The sequence below is a fragment of the Mus musculus genome, chromosome 14, assembly GCF_000001635.26.
Source record: "Mus musculus strain C57BL/6J chromosome 14, GRCm38.p6 C57BL/6J".
Taxonomy (NCBI): Eukaryota; Metazoa; Chordata; class Mammalia; order Rodentia; family Muridae; genus Mus; species Mus musculus.
The window spans coordinates 97,340,703-97,363,407 of record NC_000080.6 but is presented as its reverse complement, the minus strand read 5'-3'; positions in this window follow the sequence as shown (position 1 = coordinate 97,363,407).

Here is a 22,705-nt window from a genome sequence, read left to right as displayed (position 1 = left end):
AGATATAAAAGTTGTGATATATTTCCTATATTTTCAAATATTGAATATATTTTTAAAGGGATAAGATAAAATATATTATTATAGTATATTACAAATTTGCATAATAATTTTTATTTATAATGAAGATGTCATTTTCAGAATGATGTCTTTAAAATAGATTTTGCTTTAAAAGAGACTAGTAACATTACACAGATCGATAAAAATTAATTTGACTTATAGCAAGGAGAGATGTAGCAGAGGGTTTGGAGAAAGGAAAGTGAAGAGGAAAATAATGGAACTGATTATAATCTCTAAAAATAAATGGCTTGCAAAAACAGACACATGATTTTTAAATTTATACTAATAGATAGTCTCAGGCATTAATATCAGAACTCTGTCACTAGAGACATGTTGTTATGTCATTAGTGTCTCTGCTTTGACAGTGTGCTTGCGTGTACTGAACAGGTACACAATGTATTTCATCTTACTTTTATATTTGCAAAATTTTAAATTATTAGTTTATCTTAATTACTTAGATTACTTGCACCTAATTTAACATGAATATAAATATAGATGATCTGACATCAATGTTTTTAACATTTTATTAAACTATACTTTATAACACTTCTTTTAGGTTATGACAGATAGTATTTTAAGATACTATTTTTATCAGGCCTTTGAAATGCTTTCAAATACATGTCAATGTGACAAATAAAGGAGGGGCATTTTTGTAAGTGTAAATTGTGGCTTCATAGGATGGAAATTTTTACTTTTAAAAAATTTATTCTGAATGTATTTATCTTTTAAAATATAATCGAAGATTTAGAAATATTAATCCTTCTAGTTATCTCCATGATTAATGATTAATAAGCTGTATCCATAAATCTATGAATGCTGTAAATATGTTTTTGACAGGTTTAGAAAGTATAAAATGGAAATGTGTTTATTCTCACTTATTTACTAACTGAATTCAAGAAATAAAGGTAACTTTTAAGCAGAACATTTAAATAAATGTTAACACTATGAGTGAAACCTGATGATTCATAGGAAGACTTTGTGATTATTGGACCAAAATGGCACTTACCTCATTTTACTGCTAAGTTTTTTAATAGGGAGAAATGAGTAACTTGCATTAATATTTTTTTCAGTAAGATTTTATGAAATCTTGAAAATGTTATAAACTGAGTTCAAATAAACTCCATTCAATCTTGTAAGCCATTAAGATTTTCTTTAACTGATTTAGTAATAATTATAAGATACTGAAGAGTTATCACTCCTAATTCTGAAACAACATTTAAATTAAATAAACTAAATACTTCAGGTCATGTTAGCAAATCAAAAAAAAAAAGAAAATAAAATATTAAAAATGCATTTTGCCATGCAAACTCTTTATTATATATCTCTATCTATCTATCTATCTATCTATCTATCTATCTATCTATCTATCAATCTATCTATCTATCTATCTATCTATCTATCTATCTATGTATACACACACATATATATATTATATGTGTATGCATGTGCCTATACTCATATGCTACAAAATTAACCTTATTATAAAAATAATTGTAAACAAATAAAACTATATATATATATATATATATATATATTATCAGGTATAGTTACAAGTTTGAATGCCTATCACTAAAAAGTGTTCATCAATTCATGCTTTTCCATTAGACTGTGTAGAAGTGAAAAGAATGGGACAAAGGTTATCCCTGTAACTATGAATAGAAACATATATGCTTGTGAAAACAGAAAGTTTTTGATAAAATAATAAAATAAGGAAGAAAATTTCCTTATAAAAATGAACACATTTAATGTGCTATTCCCCAATGTTCTAGTCACCCAAAATAGGTGAAAACAGACTAGACTTTGGAAAAGAGAGGCAGAAAGATAGAACATAAAATGAATGCAAACCTTAACATGTAGATAGCATCATCATTCATAATAGCAGATTCTACTCTAAGTCCATGACTCTACCAGGCATGGACTATTTTTATTTTTCTTACCAAAATTTCAGTACCAAACACGGGATTCCTTTCAGTGGAACAGTCTTCAAGATAAATCATAAAGTGATTAGTGTGCACAGAATAGTCATACTGCTATTGTATCAGTAGGACCATTTTGCTTAGCAGCTTGGAAGTGCAGCATATCAGGTCTAATAATGAGTAAAAGTATTGATGTCCTTTCTTCTCCACCATCCCTAGCATCTTCTAGCAATATGAGAACAATGGCAAAGTGTTGTGTTGTTCAGAAGAGCTCTGTAATCACAAACCTGTCTGACCAGTAAATTGGATAAAGACATGCCATATATTCCGCTGGAATTTTCATTTAATTGCTGATTATGTATGCCCAGAACTCACTACTCTCAACTTCAGTTAGAGAATTTTATTTTTACAGGGAATGAAGATATTCATGACCAGCCAAAGTAATGAAAATCAGAAAGTGAGTGTTCATCCCTAAATAGGACAGCCACTTTCCTCTAATCACCACCACAGAACAGGTGGAAGAATAATGTGTAAGAGTCTTATTGAGGACAAGTGCTGTGAAACACCATTTCATGGAAATGACATGCCCATCACACTCACAGACTTATAGAATCTGTAGTTATCTGCATCAGATAAAGGCAGCTAAAATCCCACCATAGGCAGGCAAAGTGGTCTTCCAGCCCCACACCTTACCACAAAGCTACTGGCAGCTTCTGGATTAGAAAGAAACAGTCCTTGTGGCCCCTTGATTTAATTCACATGTCTGAGTGAAGTACTATACATCCATACACATACATGTACATAGGAGTATATGGTCACTTGATATATTTCACATTCTTGAGTGAAAGACAACGCACCTATACATATTATATAGATAAATAAATAGCACTAACTGGACGTATTATCTTATTAACAATGTTAACAATGGAGGGAGATTCACTGGGGGGAACAGAGTTGGAAGTGTACTAAGAAAATCAGTTAACAAACAGGACCTAATGAAACTGGAAAGAATTGGTATGAAAAAGATTATCAGCATTTGGAGAAAGCATCAGGTTGCACAATGGAAAAAGATTCTTTACAAATTATACATCCAAAAGTGTTAATATCTAAAATATATAAAGGACTAAAAACAAATGACATGAAGAAAAAATGACCCAATTAAAACTGGGGTACAGAACAAAATAGAGTTCTCAAAAAGATAAAGCAAAAACAGCTGAGAAATATTTAAAGAATATTCAAAATCCACCAGGGAAACATGTTGGGAGCCGCCCTCACATTTGCCATTATAAGATGGCGCTGACAGCTGTGTTCTAAGTGGTAAACATAATCTGCACACGTGCAGGGGCAGTTTTCCCGCCATGTGTTCTGCCTTTCTTGTGATGACAACTGAGCCGATGGGCTGCAGCCAATCAGGGAGTAATACGTCCTAGGCGGAGGATAATTCTCCTTAAAAGGGACGGGGTTTTTCCATTCTCTCTCTTGCTTTCTTGTTCTTGTTCTTTTTCTCTTTCTTGCTTTCTTGTTCTTGTTCTTTTTCTCTCTCTTGCTTTCTTGTTCTTGTTCTTTCTCTCTCTCTTGTTTTTGCTTTTTCTCTCTCTTGATCTTGTTGTTCTTCTTGCTCTTGTTCTTTTTCTCTCTCTTGCACTCTTGCTCTCTGGCTCCTGAAGATGTAAGCAATAAAGCTTTGTCGCAGAAGATTCCGGTTTGTTGCGTTCTTCCTGGCCGGTCGTGAGAACGCGGGTAAGAGAAACACAACTCAAAACCACTTTGAGACTTCATGCTATATAATTTAAATGAGCAAAATGCATAAAACAAATGGCAGCTAATGCTGTGGAGGATATGAAGTAAGAGGAGCATTATCCATTGCTGATGGTAGTACAACGCTGTATAGCTACAATGGTAATACATATGGATGTTTCTCAGGAATCTGGGAATAGTTATATCTACCGCTGTAGAGAAATTTTAATCCAGCAATATACCTGTTCTTACAGGGGATCATAGTCAAACAACTTCTAGGTCTGTGTAATATTGCTGGAGTGACATACCTTTAATCTCTCTGCCTGAAACACAGACACTGCTTTAATCCCCTATAGTGAAGGTAAAATTAGTTTGTAAAAGGATTCATCCATGTATGTGTCTGAGTGGCAGAAAAAGTGATGAATCAGAGAAAGACTTGACAGAATGATTCAGAGATAGAATATGCCTAACTCTCACAAGAACAGACAGGAAAGAAAGACAATTTATTAGATCAGCACAGTAAGAGAGAGGTGGAGAGAAGACCGTTGTGCAGAGTCAGGTTGCCAAGAGAACAAGCTAGACACAGGTGGACATAGAATGAGCCAGAGAATAAGAAGACAGAGGACTGGAACAAATTGACAGAGTAGAGCAATTCATTACCTGTACACTTACCCTTATAGTTAACCTCAACCTTATCCCTACCACTGACTTTACACTTACACTTATCTTTTTATCATATCACTCCTATAACACCCTTCTTTCTTTTCATCTCCTTTCCACCACTTCCCCACCCCACCCCAAATGATAGATAGGAGAGAAAGAGGGATACAGGAATGAAAAAGAAAGAGAAAAAGAGATCCTGGAATATAACCTCTTATATTTTGTTTCCTTTCTGACCAAGATCATCAACAGCTTGTCCAGCTCCCCTTAATGATGACAAACATTTGTCACTGAATGACAAATAGCATCAATCCACTTCTTTGCTTTCTTCTGTCTGGGGGCAATGCTTGTTTTGGGGGGCCCCTAATAAAAGTGGGATATTTACCAAATATGTGTGTGTGTGTGTGTGTGTGTGTGTGTGTGTATCCTGAAACATGTTTCAGGATAGACTAGATTTATTAGATAACCAATTGAAAAATTGGGAATTATTCATAGGCTAATTGTCTCTGGCTCAGCAGTCCTTAGGTGTCCATACTTCTTTGTCAATGGGTGGGATCCCGAGAGCCTTTTCTCATTACATGTTAGCACATCTATAAATATTGCCATTGTTCAGATCTTATTTATAGACCCATTTCTATAAGAGACAGTTTTACTGCAGGCTTCTTGTTATTCTGGGTTTTTCAACTCCCAATTTCTCTATGTTCCCTGAGCCATAGATGGAGCAGTTATGATGCACATATGTCCATTGAGTTTGGGTTACCCACAGTCCATTGATCTTTGCATCCTATCTAATTGGAGTTTTAACTTAATTGGCTGTATACAGAAGCTTTTGTGATGGCAGATGATAGCTATACTGTTCTCTGGATACAGGGATAAAATTTAAATATAGTTAAGAAATTATGCTGGTCTAGCAAAGTGCAGGTAAATGTTCTTCTAAGATCCATTACCTTACTACTCCCAGGTAGTTGGCTAGGTTTCTAATATTATGCATGTTTTTCCTCCTTATTACCGGGCCTTAAGTCTCCTTAGACAGCTGCTGGGAACCATCAAAATGTCATACATTTATGGATATCTTGGCATTGCTGTGGCTCACATGTGTCACAACTGGGTTGGCTTATTAATTGTATCCATCTCTTGTCAGCTTGGACAGTATTGCCTAGTAATGTGGAAATAAATAGACCAAAAGGAGGCTTTGAGATTATGCCCAGCTTGAATAATCTGGATCTTGTGTTTTAAAACCACATAACCCCAGCCATAGAAGTTAGTAATTAACCTCTGATAGGCACATAAGGAACAGAAAGACCACATATGTCTTGGGGAGTCCTTAGGTCAACCCTAACTAAGCACTTGAGTTCAGGTTTCTTATGCCTGATACTGGGGATTTGGCTAGTGTTTGGTTCTTCTTGACTCTGAGTGGCATACATTTATTTAATCTATGTTTTTCTGTGCAGGTTTTATGAAAACCAATTAATGAGAAAGTAACTTTTTTCTCCTGACATATTTGTCTTTTCAGAGGCTTTATGCTCGATAAGTTCACACTTTCTAGTTCTTTCTGAATTCTGGTTGGCTTGTTCAACTCAGCTCTTCTGGCTCGAACTCCTCTCCAAGCTGACTGACTCAAACAGGTTTCTCTCAGCTTCTCACTAATTGCTCTGCTTGGCCTCAAACTAATTCTGGCAATTTGTTCTAATCTTTTGGCTTCTTATTCTCTGGCTTCAACTGCCTCTGGTCATCTGCACTGAACTGTGTGAACTCACAAACGAATCCATTTCCGCTGCACTGCATCACACCGACTCCCAATGACTTAATTCTGAACTGCACTAAACTGATTTGATTTGAACTCAACTGACTCAACCATTCTCTCTCCTCGGTCTGCTCTTAAACAGCTTCTGTTTCCTGTGCTTTTCTTGTGGGTTTGGCATCTTCTATCTCTGACTCATTCTTTCACATCTTTCTCTGATGTGTCACTTTGTCTGCCCCTAAATCGTTGTTTAAGATTAACTGCGTGTACTAAAGGATTCTAGTCAGAGGGATTAAAGATGTCTAACAATGGAATGTGTCTACATTCTAGCCCGATCACACAGGTCTTAGGATGTCATCAGAGCTTAATTAAAATTTCTTTAAACATTAAAATATTATTTTATTAAAGTTAACTTTTTATCATTTCATAGAAGTCCAAGTGTGTGTGTGTGTGTGTGTGTGTGTGTGTGTGTGTGTGTATACACGCTTGCTATATTCTATATATATATTCTCTCTATATAATATATATTCTATAATGTGTATATATATACATATATATATTCTATATACATGTATGCTATATTTTATTGAGAAGATTGATTTAAACAGCACAAAGAAGTTGTATGAGAAGTATGTGTTTTCATTTATATTTTAGTTATAAATTATTCTAAGATAATTTATGGATATAATTATGATAATGAAAAAAGTTGACAAAAGTCTAAATTTTTAAGGTTTAAAATTTGAATCATTTTGTTAGATACACTTGAAAAAATAACAGCATTGATGAAACTGTAATGTTGGTGGAGAGGAGGGAATAGGATGACCATAACTATGCTGATGCCAAAGAAGGGAGCTTTTTTGTGGTACAAGCTGCCAGGCTGTCTTAGAGTGAAGAGAGTGATGGAGCACTAAAATCAAAGTATTACTTTTTATAGGATGGTTTAAGTTGGGTAGCAGAAGATCAGTAGAGCATTAATGGGGAGGGACTTGCTGCAAACAAAGAAACACTGGCAAACACATTTTTATTAGATATTTTCTTTATTTACATTTCAAATGTTACCCTCTTTCCTAGTTTCAGCTCCAAAAATCCCCTATCCTTTCCCCCTCTTCCCTCTGCTCCCCAACCCACCCGCTCCCCTTCCTGGCCCTGACATTCCCCTATACTGAGGCATAGAGCCTTCACAGGACCAAGGGCCTCTCCTCCCATTGATGACCAACTAGGCCATTCTTTACTACATATGCAGCTGGAGCCATGAGTCCAACCATGTGTTTTCTTTGATTCGTGGTTTAGTCCCAGGGAGCTCTGGGGTACTGGTTAGTTCATATTGTTGTTATTCCTATGGGTCTGCAAGCCCCTTTAGCTCCTTGGGTACTTTCTCTAGCTCCTTCATTGGGGACCCTGTGCTTCATCCAATGGATGACTGTGAGCATCCACTTCTGTATTTGTCAGAGCCTCTCAGGAGACAGCTTTATCAGGCTCCTCTTAGCTAGCTATTGTTGGCATCCACAATAGTGTCTGGGTTCGGTGGTTGTTTATGGGATGGATCCCCAGGTGGGGCAGTCTCTGGATGATCATTCCTTCAGTTTCTACTTCACACTTTGTCTCTGTAACTCCTTCCATGGGTATTTTGTAACCCCTACTAATAAGGATTGAAGTATATACACTTTGGCCTTCCTTCTTCTTGAGTTTCATGTGTTTTGCAACTTGTATCTTGGGTATTCTGAACTTCTGGGCTAATATCCACTTATCAGTGTGTGCATATCATGTGTTTTCATTTTTGATTGGTTACCTCACTTAGGTTGATATCCTCCGGATCCATCCATTTGTCTAAGAATTTCATAAATTCGTTGTTTTTAATAGCTGTGTAGTACTCTATTGTGTAAATGTACCAAATTTTCTGTATTCATTTCTCTGTCGAGGGACATCTGGGTTCTTTCCAGCTTCTGGCTATTATAAATAAGGCTGCTATGAACATAGTGGAGCATGTGTCCTGATTACAAGTTGGAGCATCATCTGGATATATGTCCAGGAGTGGTATTGCTGGATCCTCCGGTAGTGCTATGTCCAATTTTCTGAGGAACTGTAAACTGATGTCCAGAGTGGTTATATCAGCTTGCAATCCCACTAGCAATGAAGGAGTGCTCCTCTTTCTCTACATCCTTGCCAGCATCTGCTGTCACCTGAGTTTTTGATCTTAGCCATTCTGACTCATGTGAGGTGGAACATTTTTTTGAGGTGCTTCTCAGCCATTTGATATTTCTCAGTTGAGATTTTTTTGTTTAGCTCTATACCCTGTTTTTTTTGTTTTGTTTTTTTTTGTTTTGTTTTTTTGTTTTTTTGTTTTGTTTTTTTGTTTTTTGTTTTTTGTTTTTTTTAAATAAGGTTATTTTGTTTTCTGGATTCTAACTTCTTGAGTTCTTTGTATATATTGGATATTAGCCCTCTATCAGGTTTAGGATTAGTAAAGAGAAAATACATTTTTATGAGGTGATTTCTGTCCATTAAGATAACAAGATGTTCTGGAATTAAGGTAACAGATTTCTGTGATCTTAGGTCAGATTCCTAATGTGCAGAACGTTTTGTTTTTATTTCTCTGTACAGGGTATTTCAGCAGGAATATATGGTCTCCTCTAGTGAGTTGCTGGTGGACTGAGGTGTCAAATCTACAACCCCAAAGGCTGGGTATGCCTAACTCAGGTCATAGAACCTTTCTTCCTGTTCAGGAAAACCTAAAGGGTGGTATGGGGAAAAATACAGTAAGGATAGGAAGAGTTGTTTAACTGTGTGGTTGGATTGCTTGTTTTAACTGGTTTTGAACACATTTAAGGAGGGATAGGGCTTTGAGCATGAAGATGAGGAGGATTCATTAAAGGATTCCTTGAAATGATGAGTCCCCATTGAGCTATAGATAGCCAGCTATGTTTTAGAGGTTGTTTTGTTTTGTTTTGTTTTGTTTTGTTTAATTTCACTTCTACCTGACCAGAGTGGTTGATATAATAAGAGCATTCCTCAAGAGACAGGTTCTTCCTTTTTTCTCCTGTACCCCAGGGAAGAAAGCTGTCCCTGCTGCACTGAAAAGATTCTACCTAAGCACTTGGTTGCTATTGGTTCCACCTATAGTTGGCTATAGGAGCTATTGGTATGATCTAATCTCATACTGCCCTCCCTGCAGCTGCCAAAGTTAATGGTCACCATCAGGGGGAAGAAAGCAGTCTTCTTTGGGCTTGTTAAATGACAAAAGGACAGTAGGGAGAATTCATCCTTAGTGTCATAGGTTACCTTAGGGACAACACATACTGGGATGCACAGAACCTTTCTCTTGGGGCCCATACAGAAGAATAAGCTGGATCCACATGAGAAATATATACTAAGTGGGAGAGAATGATGAAGAGAGTAAGGATTATACATGGATGGGTGTTGGCATTTAGGAATGCCATGATGTCAGTACTTCATTTGTTCTACAGTAGAGGTGTGGAAGAGAGAGAGAGACATAGAGAGACAGAGACAGAGCAGAAAGAGATGAGGGATAGAGAAGGAGAGAAAGAGGGAGAGAGAGATAAAGAGAGAGAGAGACAGAGAGACAGAGACAGAGCAGAGAGAGATGAGGGATAGAGAAAGAGAGAAAGAGGGAGAGAGAGAGGGAGAAGGAAATGGAGAGAGAAAGGGAGAGGGAGAAGAAGAGTGGGGAAAGAGGGGGATGATGAAGCAGATGGGTATGTTTTCGTGGGAAACATTACATAGCTGCCATTAGGGGACTTTGGGGAAGAATGCAGAGGATGCAGATAGTATGATTAGAATATAGGTTAAGTGATTTAAGGAGTACCAGGAAGGCATTAAGGGCATCCTTTCAAGAAATTTCAAGAGTATTTTGAGAGAAATTTTGCTGTACCTGGGCACCATACCCTTACGTACTTTAGTGAGGCAATCAATGATTAGTCAGGAGAGATCTGAAGGGTTTTTTTTTGTTTGTTTGTTTTTTTGTTTTTTGTTTTTTTTTTTTCCACCACTCAATGCGACTTTTAAAGAGTCACCATCCCTTTTACTCTTAATACTCATTGCAAGTCTCAGGTATCTGTAAAGTGAAGGTGACATATCTTTCATGTTTTGTTTTTTTTTTTAAATTAGGTATTTATTTCATTTATATTTCCAATGCTATCCCCAAAGTCCCCCACATGCTCCTCCACCCACTCCCCCACCCACCCACTCCCATTTTTTGGCCCTGGCATTCCCATGTACTGGGGCATATAAAGTTTGTATGACCAATGGGCCTCTCTTTCCAGTGATGGCCAACTAGGCCATCTTCTGATACATATGCAGCTAGAGACATGAGCTCTGGGGGGTACTGGGTAGTTCATATTGTTCCCCCTATAGGGTTGCAGATCCCTTTAGCTCCTAGGTTACTTTCTCTAGCTCCTCCATTGGGGCACCTGTGATTTTTGTTTTTATTGAGCTGAGAGTGTTGAATTCCTCACCCTTCCCTTACGGTCAAATGGTACTGTGCTTCTAAGAAGGACATCCTCCTAAGTGACATAATACAGTCATATTTGATCTTTTGTGAGACAGATATCTTGCTATGTTCTGTGCTTCTCTTATTGAGGATGGATAGCATCTATTGTATCCAATTGACTCATAGTAAGAAAAAGTTGGGTTAGTTGTCTTGGAGCAGCCAGAGAGAAGACAAAAGTCGAGTTGAAATTTTTACCCTTATTATTGCTGTTTTTCAGTAACCAAAATATCAAAATGTCAAACATGAAGACTTAGAGCTTATTGACACATAGAGAGATAAGAAGACTGTGGGGGGGGGAGGGGGGAAGAGCATCAGTCTTAAAGTTAGCCTTTTGTACTGGAGGTCATGGGAGATTTTAACTTAAGAGGCCCCGTAGGAGTGGAAGCATCCTTGTCTTTCCACTGGAAGATAGACTAATGACAAGTTGGGAATTTCTAGAAAGGTGGAATGGAAAAGCAAGACATTAGAGGAAGTGAAAGTCAAAAGACATTAAATTGGAGAAAAGATCATTTAGCTTGTGATGAATGGATAATAAGTCCCTGCTTAGTTAGTCTGAAACAAGGCCCTGTAGGCACGGCTCAGTCTTTTACAGACAACTCAGCTGTTTAGAAAGAAATACAAAAGGGTGGGTGTCAGACATTTTACCTGGCCTAGGACCCACTAGAGACATTCTGACCTTTGTAGCAGCAAATAGAACAGGGCTGTTGGATGTCAGAGAGGGCGAGTGTCAAGGCTTGCAAGAGTATATCCTTTAGGAGATGGATATTTGCAGTCATCTCAGGGAGTTGGCCCAGAGGCTCCTGAGGGTCCATCTTAGTTTAATCATGAAGGAGATTGGCTAGGAGTGCAAAGTTCAGAGTCTGGGTTGGGGGAAAAAAAGACACAAAGTCCAAGAAAGATAGTATTTTTCTCTTTTGTAGAGAGAAAAGAGGTCGTAGAATAAGCAGGGTGGGAAGTAGGGGTTGTTTTGAATCTAGCATAAGCTTATAGTGGTGTAAGAAGAAAGTCAAGAAAAAGTAACTTGGTCTTTGTGTGGTAGATCCTGTAGCCGTTGAAACTGAGAAAGTTTAGTATTGAGTCAGAATGTTGTTGCAAAAGAGATAGAGAAAGGAAGAGAGAGATAGAGATAGAGATAGAGATAGAGATAGAGATAGAGATAGAGGGAGCGGGAGAAGGAGAAGGAGAAGGAGAAGGAGAAGGAGAAGGAGAAGGAGAAGGAGAAGGAGAAGGAGAAGGAGAAGGAGAAGGAGAAGAAGAAGAAGAAGAAGAAGAAGAAGAAGAAGAAGAAGAAGAAGAAGAAGAAGAAGAAGAAGAAGAAGAAGAAGAAGAAGAAGAAGAAGAGGAGGAGGGATGTATGTCTTGAGAGCTGAGTCAAAAGCTGGCAGCTCTCTGTATTGTAGGATGGTCCAGGTAAACTTTGAAGTAGTAGGAGTGACAGGGTCTTCCAAGGCAAAGAAGTCACCTAAGTATGGGTGGAGTGATATATAAAAGAAATATCACCCTCTATTGGTCCTGTGAAGATTTTATGCCCCAGTATAGTGAAATGTCAGGGCTAGGAAGTGGGGGTGGGTGAGTTGGTGGATGGGGAAGTGATAGGGGGTTTTTGGAGGGGAAACCAGGAAAGGGGATAACCTTTGGAGTGTAAATAAACAAAGTATCTAATAAAAAAGAGAAATACCATCCTCTAATACTTGCAAATATGGCAGTGGATTTCTACTCTTTCAATTTATCATCCCCATACTGCATTCTTTGATGAGCATTAATGATCTGAGACCAGAACCAAAAATTATCCTAGTATCTAATCACTGAAGGGTATATTCACTGGACAGAAAAGGACCAACTGAACTCTCTACAGAAGTCCAAGTCTTTATTTTTAAGATAAAGGCTGAGAATTCATCAGGTCATGTCCCTGTAAACTGAGCGTTGATAAGGCTCTCCTCAAGCTCAGTCCCTCCTTCCTCCAGGCATTACGTCATGCTCACAGGGACCTATCTGACTAGGAAGCTAGCAGGCTGACCCTTGAAAACCACAACACTCTCACCCACCATAGAAAGTCTTAAAGTGTCTTCTCAGAGAGGCATCCTTAGGAGGAAATAATGGAGTTGGCCAAATTAAGGTCTTCCCTAAATCACCTTGATTTATTTAAAATAAATGTAGAGAATAATTGCCAATAAAAGAAAAGAAATATTCTTTAAATATAGGACAGAGAAATGAAGAAAAGATGAATAGATATGAAATAGAATTGTGCATAGGTTTCGAACAATAGGGGGATAGGAAAAACTGTGGCACTAATGAGGTCTAGGCAGTAAGACCCATGCACAGATTGTATAGGGAGAGTGAGTTGTGATGGGGAATCTGGCTCCTGATAGACAGATGAGGATGGTTTTTTAGTTTCAGAGATGGTGTACTGAGAATGGTAAGGAAAGAATGATCCTTGAGGCTTATACAGACTGGTAAATGATGAGAAGTGAGAACAGGAGTAGAGTTTTCCCATACTATGGAGTAACTATGGAAGGAGGGAGGCAAGATTTAGCTTTTGGTTGGGCAGAATTGGGAGAGGACAAAGAATGTATTTGACCAAGAGCAGAGGGAGAGGAAAAGTTTTACATTAGGTAGTATTCTAACATAGGGGTGGGGCAGGGAGATATCCGTACAGATGAATGAAAGCAATACCACTGATCATACACAGTAGTGAACTGCAGTCTAGGAGGTGATGAGTCCACCAGGAGATATGCCAGGGACAAATATGCCTACTGATATGGCTGAACAGGTACTTTCTCCACTTCTTAAGGCTCCTCTGTGATATGTGACCTGGGGACCTGCAGCTGCTGCTTCCACTCAAGTTAGGGAGACAACCCTAAAGACCCATGGGAGCACTTGCTGATGGAGGAAGTAGGCCCAGCAGGGAGTTTTGGGAAAAGTATGGCTGTAGGAGGAGGGTGGGAGGAAGTTTGGGGAAGACTTGTGGGAGAAATTCCCACTGGACCTCTGTGTTAATGGCTAAGGGGTCATATGGGGAGGAAAGAACTTTGCTTCTGAAGGGAGGTCAAAGAGGGGCAAATATCTATGACCTTTCTAGTACCTTTAGCCAAGGAGAGTGAATGGAGGGGACATGAATAACAAAGAAAGGATTGTGTACAGAGAGCACAGAAAGTTTGAAGGTGAGAATTTCTTTTAGACTGCTTGCTGCTGTACACTCAAGATTTATTTAAATCATTTAGAATTTTAATTTTTTTTTAATTAGGTACTTTCTTCATTCACATCTCCAATGCTATCCCAAAAGTCCCCCAGACCCTCCACCCACCCACTCCCACTTCCCGGCTCTGGCGTTCCCCTGCACTGAGGCATATAAAGTCTGCACGACCAATGGGCCTCTCTTTCCACTGATGGCCAACCAGGCCATTCTCTGATACATATGCAGCTAGAGACACGAGCTCCAGGCGGCACTGGTTAGTTTATACTGTTGTTCCACCCATAAATTTGGAAGTACCACTTTTAGACCAGCGAGACTCATTCTAGCTCATAGTGTGGCCAACCAACATGTGCTACAGTAGAACATGAAGTGGTGGAGTTTAATATCTATCTGATGCCCCAAGAATGAGAGGGGCGTCCTAGATATCTTGTTCCCCCTGTTTGAAGAGAGGGTAGAGGAAAGGAAAGGGGTAGAGCTGGTGAACAGACAAGTAGAAGAGGGAGAAAGAGAGAGTTATGGGAACGGAAGTGATTGTGAGGATATCTACAAGAAGAAGGAGAATAAGAAGGACAATGAGAGCCCAGAAAGATCAGAGTGAGAAAGGGGGACTGAGAGCAAGAAGGAGAATGAGAGTTAGAGGCGGAGGTGCAGCCAGCAAGACCAGCATTGAGAGAGGAGGCCTTTATATTCGGCCATGATTGGGAAGAGAGGCCCCTTGGTCTTGCAAACTTTACATGCCTCAGTACGGGGGAACGTCAGGGCCAAGAAGTGGGAGGAGGTAGGTAGGGGGGTGGGGGAGGGAGGGTCTGGGGGACTTTTGGGATAGCATTTGAAATTTAAATGAAGAAAATACTTAGTTAATAAATTAAAAAAAGAAAAGATTTAGGGTCTACGAAAGAGAATTACCTGAGCTTAGGGTCTATATTCTTAACATAGGCGTCGGTGCCCAGGTCACCTCACTTAGAGTCCATAAGGGCAAAGGTCTCTGCATGAAATGCAGGCATGTTCTTTGACTACAATCAAGGCTCCAGAAGATAAATTAACCCCCAAAGGAACAATTACCAAGGAGGAGATGTGAGAAGCAAGGACAAAGGCAGGAAACATCAGAAGCAGTTGTGAGTACAGAGACTGGCAGTGGTCAGGAGGTCTGGTTGTCAGGTCCGAGGGAAGGAGGGATAGTATCTTAGAGGACAGTTGTGTACTTCCAGGTTTTGGTATCAGATGTAAGGTCTACAGGAGAGGAAAGACTCCCCAACATACCAAATAATGAAAGCCTTATGTAGGTATGAACTGCCAGGCTGTCTATGAGATAGGAAAGAGCAGCAAAGCTAACCAGGGTGTGTGGATTTTCTTGGCTGGTTTGAATTGAGTAGAAGAGAAGCAAGCAAGAATTAAGAGGAAAGGGAACCACAGCAGCCAGAATCTGCCAAGGAACTGCTGGTTGTCAAGGTAACAGGTAGCTGAGCTGTTGGGTCTGTTTCCTGAGATGTGCGAAACGTGAAGTTTTGTTTCCCTTAAGGGACTAACTCTGTTTTTCTGTTTGTTTGTTTGTTTTTGCTTTTGTTTGTTTGGAAAGACTGGGGACAGCCCAACAGAATCCACAAATCAAACTATTTTTCTTTTTGACTTAAAAAAAATTACCAACATATTCATTAATAAGGGAAAACTATACAGAGGAATTCAAAATGCTGCTAAATAGTAAAACCCTTACCTTGCCTGTTTGAAGACCTAGATCTGTTTCCCCCAGTCTTGCAACAAAACACAATAAAACAAATAAACAAACAAAATTTAAAAACCTGTGAAATATTCATGAATAAAACTTACAAATTGACCTTGAAACTAACCAATGTACCTGTTAGAGTTCAATTTCACACATATTGATGTGTGAACACAAACACACCTATCTCTAAGCACACATGAAAATATTTGCATATACTTTGACTATCTGTATCACAATTTGCATATGTTCATGTATAGTCAAGAAAAAATAGTAAAATGATTCCTCTACATACACTTAGATGTGTGTGCACATGCGCAGTATAACGAATTGGAAAATTATTTCGGTATAGTGATGTCAGGCTAGCAATTTAGAAACATCATCTTTGTAAAACTTATTCTCACGATAATGACTGCTATGAGTCAGTGATCAGATGACTGAATGGGTCAATGATTAAAGCTCTTTGCTATAAGATTTTCTTAGGTTCTACTGAGAAGAAGTCTATTTATCCAGAATAAAAACCATACAAAACACGAATAAAAACAGTTTTCTTTGGTATAAAAAGTCACTTGAAGGGGCTGATAGTAAATCTGTATCACTGATTGCCAGTTGGGTACAAAAGTGCATAATTTTGCTTCTGACATTACTTTCTCAGCCTGTGAGAAAAAGAAACAAGTAGAAGAGAGGCTTGAGACTGTAATTAAGGAAATTCTTTATATCTTCTTGTGATGAGTCTTGGATATCCTGGCTCTTTATCTGAATCATGGACCTTACTACTCCTGTTCATCTCTTTCTAAATTCTATAGCTTCTACTGCCATTTCTTGACTGTTCACTGATAGGATAAGAATACAGACATGAGAATACCTGTTCCATCTTGTACTGGGGAATGGCTGTGGCTTTCTCTTATAAGATGTTACCACAATGATAAATATGATAGCCTATTTAGAGGCCACATTTTGACACAGGCAGGCATCTTTCCTAATATAGACAATTTAATCGAGCCCTTCCTTCCATCCACACAATTTAAAACATGCTTAGAGAATGCTTGGCTGTGCAAGGTTGGACCTGCAGACCTTCAACAAGAAGAATGGCTTGGTTCTATGCCCCCCCCCAGACTCAAGTCACAACCTATGCATGAACACTTGATGAGCCAAGTGTCTAGAAGAAAAGGAAGCTAGTAACCTAAAAGAATCAACAAGCTTAAGCTCTATCTGGTGTCAACTATGGGCCTCATGGACCTGTGGTGGATTTCCAATGTATAGTGAATGTACTATATAAGGTTTGTAACTGGGGGACACCTTCATTTGTTCTCCATTTCAGTCCGTCCTGAGTCTGATCTCTGCATGCTTTGCATGAGGCTCTTTATAGAAATGGACCAAGAGAAAATAGCTGGGCTATTTTGATAACTCACCATATGTAATTGTCATTTCAAATCATCATTGAATAATGTAAAGATGAATGTTAAATCATCATAATAGTCTAAGGTTGTTCCTTTCTTAGAACAATATTAGAAAGCAGATTAAACAACAAACAACAAATATAGGTACTAAGAGGTATGAAGGGAGACACCAAAAAAGAGAGAAAATATTTTTATATATTTTATGTATTTTATGTAATTTTCTCTCTCACATTTTAGACAAAAGGCTAGACATAATCACTTTATATGAGACTCACAATTTAAGTAGCTGGTCCTGATATGTAAACATACATGTTCGCTGTTATTATGTGGCAATTTTTTCCTGGGGGTGGGGGGGAGACAGTGCTTACAATAGTTACCAGTCCATGACAGACAACAGTATGGATACCACCAAAGACCAATTTAGTGAACCAAGAGCTTATAGGAATGTGTGTGGGGTTACATACTGGAATAGAAATGAAGACTTCTGCATTACCAAAGCCTATCCCAGCATGAGTGACAGACCACAAAAGCTCTAAACCCTGAGAGCACAATTCACAGGCTGCAGGTAGCTCAACAGGCTACAAAGTGTCCCCTTCAGGTAGCACACTTGGTCTGAGCCCTTCCTAGGCATCTTGTCTTCTTTCTGCTTATTTTCAGGCTATTTCTGGTCTTCCAGTCTTCTTTGCAGATTGGCTTGTCCGAGAGTAAGGCTAAGCCATTGTGGTGGCTTGAATGAGAATGGGTCCTATGAGCCTGCGTGTTTAAAGGCTTGCTTCCCAGTTGTGTGGATCTGTTTGGAAAGAGTTTGGAGGTCTGGGCTTGTTAGAAGAGATGTGACCTTATTGGAGGGTATATATCACTTGGAATGGTTTTTAAATTTTCAGAAGTCTATTCCAGGCCCTCTCAGTCTCTCCCCATCTTCCTCTTTGTCTCCCTCCCTCCCTAATTCTCCCCTTCCCTTTCCCTCTTCCTCTTTCTAGTTGTTCTCTGTGGATTGATATGCAACTCTCAACTACTTCTCCAGAACCATGCCTACAACCATACTCCCCTTCATGATGATAGTAGACTGATTTTCTGAATCTGTAAGAATGCTTCTAATGAAATGGTTTCCTAGTCATGATTTCTCTTTGTAGCAGTTGAATATTAACTAAGCCAACAACCATTAGGAGTGATAGGGCTAGTGAATCTTATCAATTTCATGGAATTCCATGAAGTAATTTTGAGTTGTGTGTTCTGTAAAATGTGCTTTCCTTGGAAGATGGAATGTTTCACTCTAGAAGAAATTGCTAAACAATATATTTTAAATAGTGAGTGAGTTTTTTCTTGCAGGTGGACTATAATGCAAATTCACACACATATTACTAAATATTTATAGCCAAAATATTTCTTTATTTAATCACTGATTTAAAGTTAAGCTAGTTTTCTATTTTGTGTCTAGTTTTGTATGAATTAATAAGTGTATTAAATAAACTACAGAAAAAAATGACTAATATAATTTCCACTTTCACTTCTGGTAAACACTGAAAATCTCTGATGAGAAAATAGAAGATAAATATAGAATAAAGCCATAAGCATGCTATGCAAATTATGAATAATAAATTGGACACATTGATTTGATTCTTAGAAGGTGTAGTAGATTGAAAGAAGAAGTCTGTCAACTAAGTTTTTGACAGGTGTCAAATACAGAGTACTATTTTTTTAATGAGATTAAGTAATTGGCAGAGTATGCTCTGTGCACTTTTGATATTAGCTACACCACAGTTTACTTTTATTGATATGAAGATGACTTAAGCAATGTACATGTTCTGAAAAACAAGTGACATTAAGAACTGATTTATTTGGTTGTAGTCAAGATGTTTTAACGTTCAAGTTTTATAGCAATTCAGCTTATATTTAGAAGAGTATTAGACATTTGCATTTCTTATTATAATTCAGTTGCTATTCTCATATAAGACTGTGGAGAAATTCTATACACCTCAAGTGCCTTAGGTCAAAAGAATCACCTTCCATAGACAAGTGGGTAATGGTAATTGAACTTTTTGAGTTATCACAAACAAACAAACAAACAAACAAAACAATAATACCAGCAACAAAACTCGAACAAACAACCAAATAAAAGCCAAAAAAATCATGATATTCGGAATTTCAGAGTAAGGCATGTTGATGAGACCATGGAGGGTTTGGTTGAGGAACACTGGAGTTGAATGTGATTATATTGTGTTGTACATATGTGTGGAATTCTTAAGACTAAAGAGCAGGTGCAAAATGAATTCCTGTTACTTCAAACTTAATACAAAAAGAAATATCCCAGTTGAAGTGAACACAAGTTTTAGCTTGTGAATGGCTTCAGATGAGACTGTAGCATCTCTAATCCTTGGTTTATGATCTGATCTGATGCAGGAATATACTTTCATTGTCATGAGAAGAATATAGAAAGCTACCTGAGGAACGTTTAATAGAAGAGTGCTGTTTTCATTTCAGTAGTTTATGTGGGTAGAGTTTCACTAACACTAATGAAGTATCTGGGACTCAATCTGTACAAATTAATCAAATTAGTAACCTTCATTTCTTTTTTTATGTTAATTTTTTATTAGGTATTTTCCTTATTTACATTTCCAATGCTATCCCAAAAGTCCCCCATACCCCCCCCCACTCCCCTACCCACCCATTCCCATTTTTTGGCCCTGGCTTTCCCCTGTACTGGGGCATATAAAGTTTGCCTGTCCAATGGGCTTCTCTTTCCAGTGATGTTCGACAAGGCCATCTTTTGATACATATGCAGCTAGAGTCAAGAGCTCCGGGGTACTAGTTAGTTCATAATGTTGTTCCACCTATAGGGTTGCAGTTCCCTTTAGCTCCTTGGGTACTTTCTCTAGCTCCTCCATTGGGGGCCCTGTGATCCATCCAATAGCTGACTGTGAGCATCCACTTCTGTTTGCTAGGCCTCTGCATAGTCTCACAAGAGACAGCTATATCTGGGTCTTTCAGAAAAATCTTGCTAGTGTATGCAATGGTGTCAGTGTTTGGAAGCTGATTATGGGATGGATCCCTGGATATGGCAGTCTCTAGATGGTCCATCCTTTCGTCACAGCTCCATACATTGTCTCTGTAACTCCTTCCATGGGTGTTTTGTACCCAATTACAAGAAGGGGCAAAGTGTCCACACTTTGGTCTTCATTCTTCTTGAGTTTAATGTGTTTTGCAAATTGTATCTTATATCTTGGGTATCCTAGGTTTCTGGGCTAATATCCACTTATCAATGAGTACATATTGTATGAGTTCCTTTGTGATTGGGTTACCTCACTCAGGATGATGCCCTCCATCCATCCATTTGGCTAGGAATTTCATAAATTCATTCTTTTTAATAGCTGAGTAGTACTCCATTATGTAAATGTACCACATTTTCTGTATCCATTCTCTGTTGAGGGGCATCTGGGTTCTTTCCAGCTTCTGGCTATTATGAATAAGGCTGCTATGAACATAGTGGAGCATGTGTCCTTCTTACCAGTTGGAACATCTTCTGGATATATGCCCAGAAGAGGTATTGCGCAATCTTCTGGTAGTACTATGTCCAATTTTCTGAGGAACCACCAGACTAAATTCCAGAGTGGTTGTACAAGCTTGCAATCCCACCAACAATGGAGGAGTGTTCCTCTTTCTCCAGATCCTTGCCAGCATCTGCTGTCACCTGAGTTTTTGATCTTAGCCATTCTGACTGGTGTGAGGTGGAATCTCAGGGTTGTTTTGATTTGCATTTCCCTGATGATTAAGGATGTTGAACATTTTTTTTAGGTGCTTCTCTGCCATTCGGTATTCCTCAGGTGAGAATTCTTTGTTCAGCTCTGAGCCCCATTTTTAAATGGGGTTGTTTGATTTTCTGGAGTCCACCTTCTTGAGTTTTTATATATGTTGAATATTAGTCCCCTATCTGATTGAGGATAGGTAAAGATCCTTTCCCAATCTGTTGGTGGTCTTTTTTGTCTTATTGAAGGTGTGTTTTGCCTTGTAGAAGCTTTGCAACTTTATGAGGTCCCATTTATTGATTCTTGATCTTACAGCACAAGCCATTCCTGTTCTATTCAGGAATTTTCCCCCTGTGTCCATATCTTTGAGGCTTTTCCCTACTTTCTCCTCTATAAGTTTCAGTGTCTCAGGTTTTATGTGGGGTTCTTTGATCCACTTAGATTTGACCTTAGTACAAGGAGATACAGATGGATCAATCAATCAATCAATCTTCTACATGATAACCACCAGTTGTGCCAGCACCATTTGTTGAAAATGCTGTCTTTTTTCCACTGGATGGTTTTAGCTCCCTTGTCGAAGATCAAGTGACCATAGGTGTGTGGGATCATCTCTGGGTCTTCAATTCTGTTCCATTGGTCTACTTGTCTGTCACTATACCAGTACCATGCAGTTTTTATTACAATTGCTCTGTAGTACAGCTTTAGGTAAGGCGTGGTGATTCCACTAGAGGTTCTTTTATCCTTGAGAAGGGTTTTTGCTATCCTAGGTTTTTTGTTATTCCTGATGAATCTGCCGATTGCCCTTTCTAATTAGTTGAAGAATTGAGTTGGAATTTTGTTGGGGGTTGCATTGAATCTGTAGATTGCTTTTGACAAGATAGCCATTTTCACTATATTGATCCTGCCAATCCATGAGCATGGGAGATCATTCCATCTTCTGAGATCTTCCCTAATTTCTTTCTTCAGAGACTTGAAGTTCTTATCATACAGATCTTTCACTTCCTTAGTTAGAGTCATGCCAATATATTTTATATTATTTGTGACTATTGAGAAGGGTGTTGTTTCCCTAATTTCTTTCTCAGCCTGTTTATCCTTTGTGTACAGAAAGGCCTTTGACTTGTTTGAATAATTTTATATCCAGCTACTTCACTGAAGTTGTTTATCAGGTTTAGGAGTTCTCTCGTGGAATTTTTAGGGTCACTTAAATATAATATCTTATCATCTGCAAAAAGTGATATTTTGACTTCTTCCTTTCCAATTTGTATCTCCTTGATCTCCTTTTGGTGTCTAATTGCTCTGGCTAGGACTTCAAGTACAATGTTGAATAGGTAGGGAGAGAGTGGACAGCCTTGTCTAGTCCCTGATTTTAGTGGGATTGCTTCCAGCTTCTCACCATTTACTTTGATGTTGGCTACTGGTTTGCTGTTGCTTTTATCATGGTTAGGTATGGGCCTTGAATTCCTGATCTTTCCAAAACGTTTATCATGAATGGGTGTTGGATCTTGTCAAATGCTTTCTCAGCATCTAATGAGATGATCATGTGGTTTTTGTCGTTGAGTTTGTTTATGTACTGGATTTCGTTGATGGATTTCCACATATTGAACCATCCCTGCATCCCTGGGATGAAACCTACTTGGTCAGGATGGTTGATTGTTTTGATGTGTTCTTGGACTCGGTTAGTGAGAACTTTATTGAGGATTTTTGCATCGATATTCATAAGGGAAATTGGTCTGAAGTTCTCTATCTTTGTTGAGTCTTTTTGTGGTTTAGGTATCAGAGTAATTGTTACTTCATAGAATGAGTCAGTAGAGTACCTTCTGTTTCTATTTTGTGGAATAGTTTGTGAAGAACTGGGAGTAGATCTTCTTTGAAGGTCTGATAGAACTCTGTACTAAACCCATCTGGTCCTGGGCCTTTTTTGGTTGGGAGACTATTAATGACTGCTTCTATTTCTTTAGGGGATATAGGACTGTTTAGATCATTAACCTGATCTTGATTTAACTTTGGTACCTGGTATCTGTCTAGAAACTTGTC